Raw genomic sequence first — 7,589 nt, 5'->3', positions numbered from 1 at the left:
TATGGTATGAATGCAGCAAGGCCACACGGCCACGAGTATGATCAAGTCTAGAACAGTTTAACCTAATATGTAGTTTCAGATTTCGATTTTAAAATAATCTAAACTAGGTCATTAGGGTTTTAGTTTAAACAAGCCAAACAATCAGATTCGAGTTTGAACAATCCTAACAATAGTTCTAGGTGATCAGATCACCAATCAATGTTCAATTTCAAACAATCAAAATCGATTTTCAGAATTAGGGTTTTAGGGTTTTGATTTTATTAACAAGCAATTTCAATTTCAGGATGATCAAATTCAATGTCAATCAATCAATCAATCAGTTTAATTAATCAATAGTTTCGAATTAAGGTTTAGGGATTTCGAAAATTTGACCTTAGATCAAAGGGATTTGATTTGAGATTCAAAACCTTTAAGGTTCTGATTTTAATTGATCAATGGATCAATCTCGATTTTTGGGGTTTGGGGAACGAACTTATAGAGCTTCGATTTACTCGCTTAGGGATTGATCTATTATCCTATGGCTTTCATCTTAGAGATTATATTTTAGGGTTTCATTCTTTACATTCAACCAAATTCGATTCATTATGTTCTTTGAATTCGAAATACCTTTAGTTTAGTTGTTTGTAGAAACCGGACCACCAAGAATGAACCTCAAGCTTAGACACGATCGGGACGCGAGCTGGACACGAGCTGTCTTGGACGCGAGCTGGAACGGAGTCGCGAACGGATTAGGGTTCGTCGGTATCGTCGGGTTCGGATTAAGGTTCCAAAGCAAATCGGCGCGCACTGTATCTGTGCGTGAGGGCTCGTTGGTGGTCAGATCGACAAGCGGTTTGCACTGACTGATTCGTCTCGGTCAGGACTTCGATTTGATATCTTGATCGTTTTCTGGGTCCTCACGGTTTGGGAGAACGGCATCTTCGAAGTTCCAAGGCAGATTCCTTTTCATTTAGGATTTTAGCGATTTGGTTTTAGGCTCAGGGTGTTAGAGGATATCGTGCTGATAACGTGTTGTGAAACTTATGATTTAGAACTGTAAGTTTCTTTATATTATTAATGAATAAGTGTTCCCTTTATATAGGGGTTATAAGAGAGATAAATGGAAATACAATAATATGAAAGATTACAAATCATAAACATAAACGAATTAGGAAATAGGCAAGTTGTAGTCGTCTCTCTCTCCTCTCCAAGTCTTGCGGCCGCTTCTCTCTCTAGGGTTGGGTCGTCTCTCTTTCTAAGTGTATGAGCCGGTTATGGACCGGATCGGTTATGGACATCCACCAATTGATTTATAACACTAATGGATTTATATAATATTTATTTTTAAATACAAATGTAAATTCAAACGCAAGATCATAAAAAATTGGATTTGTGAAAAAAAAACATTGGATTGTGGGAATTGCTTGCCGGTGGTTAAATACGCACCTTTGAACCAATATGGTGAAAACAAAATATTATATGGTGGTACGAGTTTCATATATCTGGTGGTAAATAATTCCATATATATTATCTACTATTGTTTTATGTGATGGGTAACTAACTAAAGTGAGGATGAAAAAGAGGGAATATCAAGTTAGGCAAAAACATTAATACAAGTGCGAGGTACTGTAAAGAGTGAGTGAAATAATGGTTACTTATTAGGCTAAAATTACTAGAAAAAGAGTGTCTCATTTGTTGAAACATGATAGTCTAGAAACGCAACTTCAACACATTACTATCGATCATTTGCAAATGCTAGCAGTGAACGCAGTCTTACTATTCCATCTTACAAGGATCTTGTGATAGGTACATCAACTCTTAACTTGTTATCACCAATCCATTTTTATGTTCATGAAACATATAATGCCATCTAATCGGCAAATATATTTATTAAATTTTGAAGAAAGAAAAGTTATCAAATTTCGCAGGGTTTTATTTTAAATCAACTGGCTGATTAGATACATGAGTCGAAATATTTATCTGATTTTAAGCTGGGAATAAATCTTAAAATCAAAGGCAAATTTTTTTTTGAGAAGAAAAGAATTGAAAAGGGGAGACTGTACATTTCCCTGCTTTAAACTTGAATACAGTATTGTTTTTGTTTTTGTGTCAGTAATACAATATTTTTTAATTCCAATTTGTCGACTTTTTTTTTTTTTTTTTTGCCATCTGAAATTCCCATTTATATTAAATGTATCACAACAAAAAGATACAACACCATAAAGATCTAAGCCCAGCATAAAGCCCAAACGTATTAAACAGAAAGCCCAAAACACAAGGACAATTAAGCTCAAAAAAGAAAACCCGATCGGCACCATACGTTACCACGCATCGGGAAATTCACTTGGACGTACACGTGTTGAGACCTCGCCATCAAGGGACACGCGTCACTAGGTCACCACATCTTGACTCAAACTACGAGTCATCACCGGAGAAAGACGAAACGAACACGTGTTTCACCGGAATACACCGTAACCACCGCACACCGAACCCATCGAACCACCGAACGGATGAAGAAAAACCAGAGACTACAACATCTCCTCCTTCATCGCTTTAGCACATCATCGGAGAGTTTCATCGCCTATCGAGATCTCATCCGATTATCAAGCCATCAAACGTGAAGACAAGAGAACATTCACCAAGCACCCATTCAAAGGAAACACCGCGACCAATCTCTCCAAACTGAAAGACGTCGACGGATCCTAATCATCAACCACCGGGGCTTTCGAGAAACAGAACCACAAGCAAAGAAACCCACTAGCTTCAAGCATACACAACGATGCCTAAGCTCCACCAACAGAGATCGTCATCGACCCAGTCGAGATCTCCTCCGACTCCCAGAGAATCAAAGCTATAGACCCATCGATCGCATCACAAAGGAAAATAAATTTCTATTTTCGGTGGCGCAGAGCTTCGGAAGCCTCTACTTCCCCGAGATCAAAATCCGACGACGACGAAGCTGAAATAGCCTCCGCCTCCCGGAATCAAAACACCCTGGTAGAGCACCAGAGAAAGCTTCGTCTCATCTCATCTCCGTTAAGAAACAAAGAGAGAAAAAGGAGATGTCTCGGGTTCTCTTTAAACAATCTATAGATTAATTTTCCAATTTGCCGACTTATTCAGATTGCACTGAGTTAACAAAAGAAATTGAATATTAAAATGAGAAATGTGATTAGGGGAATGTGAACCGTTGGATGTGAAAGTCTTCATAGTGTGATGAATCCCCCCTTGGCTTCAACTCCATCTTTGTTGCTTTTATTCCAACAAGAAGCGCTTCCTTCTTTTGACTTTCACAAACTTCCGAACCCTTTTTGCTTTTTCGGCTAGTCTTTTGCTTTTTTAAGACTTTCACATCCAACGGTTCATCTCTTTTTAGACTCAATAATTAAAAGGTTCCGTTGTTTCAGAATATAAGATGTATTGACGTGTGATAAGGTTTTAGGATTAACTTTAACTTTAATTTTATTGGAAAATGTTCAACAAATAAGATTTTACAGTATTTTTTATAATTAATTAAATGATTTTTGTGTAAAAAGTCAAAATATCATATATTATGAAATGAAAAAAATATATATTAGGATCCACGATAGTGATGATTATCTGATGGACAGCAAGGAAATAAGTATTTATTAGTGTTTAACCAAAAAATAAGAGACTATATAACAATGTATCACTTGTGATATGATTTCCAAGGTTTACAACTACTCAAATTTCATTAAAATATTGTCCTAGTTGGAGTGAATAGATTGAAAAATGGGAACGAGATGTTGATTCTGATTTTACCTCCAGGAATCCGATGAATTTAGTTGATACTCATTGACAAGTCATTGATTGTACTTCAAATGACACGTTATCCAACTGTGTATCAAACATGCTGATGATTCGTTTTTACTTCAAATGACTAAGTGTTCGGAGGAGATATAAAGGTATTAAACGAATTCTATATTATCCCTCACAGAGATTTTTTCTTGGTGCTATACACAATTTACGCAAGGTCAAAATTTAAGATTTGTAGTCAATAGATTTTCTGTGACTAATCTTGATACTATCAGATTGTGCAATTGAGTGATTATCATTAACAAAGCAATAGGCTCTCTTACAATTATATAGAAGAGAATTATGGAATCATAATATACAGAGTAAACGGAGATTAGTGATGAAAATATACAATCGTAGATGCTAATATACTTTATATATTATTATATGCTCCTTCAAGATGGACCCCTATAGACGAGGCCGATCTTCATCCAAAGATTTTAGCTTTTTGTTCTGCTGAGAAGCATAATGAGTGTGTCTCAAGCTGATCCGCCGATGATACGTCAAAACTTGCACGCGTCCAACTTATACGTGATTTCAAACAAAATGATTGTCAAGGGCTAGATGCTTCATCCTGGATGAAACATCGGATTTGCAGCTAGATATGTTGCGTCTATATTGTTGCAGTATATTTTTGGTGTTGATGACAATGTGATACTCAGTGAGCAACTAAGTAAGCCAACACACTTATGCTGTTGTGGAAGCAATAGATCGGTACACAGCCTTTGTAGATGAGCGAGCAAAGGTTGTATGTTTCTTCGATAACCGAGCTATTGTTTGCTTTCCATAGTAGAAGATATATGCCCCCATCAAAGTGTAGTCGTCTCGGTTCCCTGCCCAATCTGCGTATGTGAATGCATGAAGAGAATGCATGTTGTTTACCAGAAGAAGTATCCATATTGTCATTGTGCCTGATAAGTATTGCAGGATATGTTGAATGCCAGGTCAGTGTTCATCGGCGTGTGTGTGTGCATGAACCGAGACATTTTGTTGATAGTAAAAAATGTTTGGACGCGCTAAAGACAGATATTGTAAGCCACCTATAGTGGCTCTGTATTGAATTGGCTCTTGTAGCTGCACCGTGAGTTAAAGAATCATATCTCACTTCGAAATGACTTAATTGATCATATATGAGATCATTATGGGGTAATTATAATAACTAATTATGTAATTTATTTAAATTTAGTGATTTTGTTTGTTTGTTTGTTTGTTTTACATGCAATGTTTTACTATAGTAATTTATTTATTATTTTTTATAACACTTTTGTTGTATATTTTATAAAAATTATAAAATATTTATGTCTTTAGTTAAGTTTTGTTAAAGATAAAAACTATTATGTAAAATATAAAAATATTAAGATTTAATATAAGATTTTGCGTTCGAGAAAAACACCTTCAAACTTTATAGTTCTAGGGATAAAAAAAATAAGATAGAATCTAAATGTGAGGATAGGAATTCGATATATGTGAGAACTCTGTAGAGCTTCATCGCATAGGTCTTCGAGTTGACAGCGTAACTTTTGTTTTATTTGGATATTAATCCAACAGATAACAAAAAAAATACAGTTAACTTTTGTTTTGATTTCTAATTTGATCCATTGCTTATATTTATCTTGATCAGAGCAACACGTGTGATTCTTTGATACTGACTCGAGTACAAGAACTTTCGGAGGAAGATTTTACCGAAAGGCGTTTTATATATTTGACTTTAGTAACTACAGAAGAAGACAAAATAAATTAGAAAATAAAAGAAGACAAAATAAATGACAAAAAGGTACTGCAGAAAAACTTGCACGACGAGTGGTCACCGTCAACAACTCGACATGATAAGGATGAGCACCAACCTTTTCCATCCAAAAGTAAAAATAAGATAGTATAATGCTGTATATAGTATTATTTATTTACTTTACAAATTGTCTTGCAAAATGCTTATACAGATTCTAATTAGAAAAAAATACACGGACTAAATAGTTTTATCACAGAAAATACCATATATGTTCATAATATTTTTATTTATTGAATTTTCAAAACTAATTACTTCAACGTACTTAAAAATTCATCCTTATTTGAATCCTAATTTTCATATTTAGTACACGTATTCATATTTAAATAAATTAATATTAACATTGAGATACATATAAGTGTTGATTAGGTATTTGGAATTTATATTTAGAATTTTCTTAAAATGTATCATTAAATAATTTAAATTTTTTAAGTTTGTTTACTAATACAATTTATTAAACTACTGTTTATATAAAATTACGATATAGTATTTCTTTGTTTCTAATTTTCCCTTCAAAATGCTTGTACATACTTTTAATTAAAAAACACAGATTAAATACTTTTATCATAGAAAATATGTTATTTGTTGATAATTTTAAAATATCATGTGTTTATTTCATTTCTAAAACTAATTATTTAATGTAATTATAAACTTTTATCTTCACTGAAATTTGTAATTTTTATATTAATAAATATATTTATATTTAAATAAATTATTATTGGCATTGAGATAAATATAAGTGTTGATTAACTACATAAAAGATTATCTTTAGATAAGTTTCTTAAAATTTATCATTAAATAAGTTCAAATTTGCTTGCTTATAAATTTTTATAAACTACTACATTTATAATTACACAAGCATGACCAAGTGGTAAGACGGATTTGAAAATATGCTAAATAGTCTCAATTCAAAATCTACCATTTTAAATTTATCTGCTTGTGACAACAGTAACGATGATCTACCTAGTGTTGATAAACAGACTTTCAAAAAATAGTTGGTTGGATCTCGGTCCGTCGGATATCCTCGAATTATAAAGAAGAAAAAATTGATATTCTTTTAATAACTCTAAGCTTTCCACATTTATTTTATAATTTTGATCATTTTAGTTTATCTATCTAATTTATCTTATATTTTAGAAGCCTATTATGTGATCCATTGTATATAGGTTTATTTATAGTACAATTTTTCGTTTAACTCTATATAAAATAAAATATTGGAAAAGAAGACTAAACCCTACCAAAAACTAGAAAGCATACGTAAACTATACATATTATCTTATAACATATATTGCCTAAATGTATTCATTATTCAGTCCTCTTTGTCAGATATATTTTCATAGAAGATTTAGATTAATATAAGAATACATTACCATAAATTCATGAACAGACCTAGACATAATTACAAATAGACCGCATGAATTATTATTATGTACAAAAGGTTTAAATAAAAAGTCAAAAAATAATTTATGTTCGACGGTTTAGTTTAAATAATTTCTTCATGAATCTTTATTAAAAATATAACTGAATAGTTCTATAATAAATTAAAATAAATAAAAAATCTGAATTTTAATTGTTTTTGTCGATTAGTTGTTAGAAAAAGTTTAATAAATACAAATCTTGAAGGTATTTTACGTTAGAAATATATCTTCGAATAATAGTTTTAGCCCAATAACTAATTTGTTTTTGTCTATTACTATTACTTTGGTAGAATTTGGATAACATCAGTATACAGGAATTGACATGTATAAATCTATATAAGTAGCTCTTATTCGTGTACAGGAAATGTAGCAATATGTTTGTTCTTTTCAAAGTACGAGTTATCTGCTTTTGGTCCCAAAAAGAACTTCCATCTGTTTCCTCTAGTGTTGATAACTAGTTTGCCTGGTCAATGTCCAACCAGCCAATTCCACTTTGGGTATTAAACTAACTTGCAGCTTTTATTGATCAGAATTTTCTTTGTACTGTATAAATCTCCCTGTATTTCCAGCAAAAACAAATCTTAACATGCTAA

The sequence above is a fragment of the Brassica oleracea genome, chromosome C2 (genome assembly GCF_000695525.1).
Source record: "Brassica oleracea var. oleracea cultivar TO1000 chromosome C2, BOL, whole genome shotgun sequence".
Taxonomy (NCBI): Eukaryota; Viridiplantae; Streptophyta; class Magnoliopsida; order Brassicales; family Brassicaceae; genus Brassica; species Brassica oleracea.
This window is presented reverse-complemented; position numbering follows the sequence as displayed.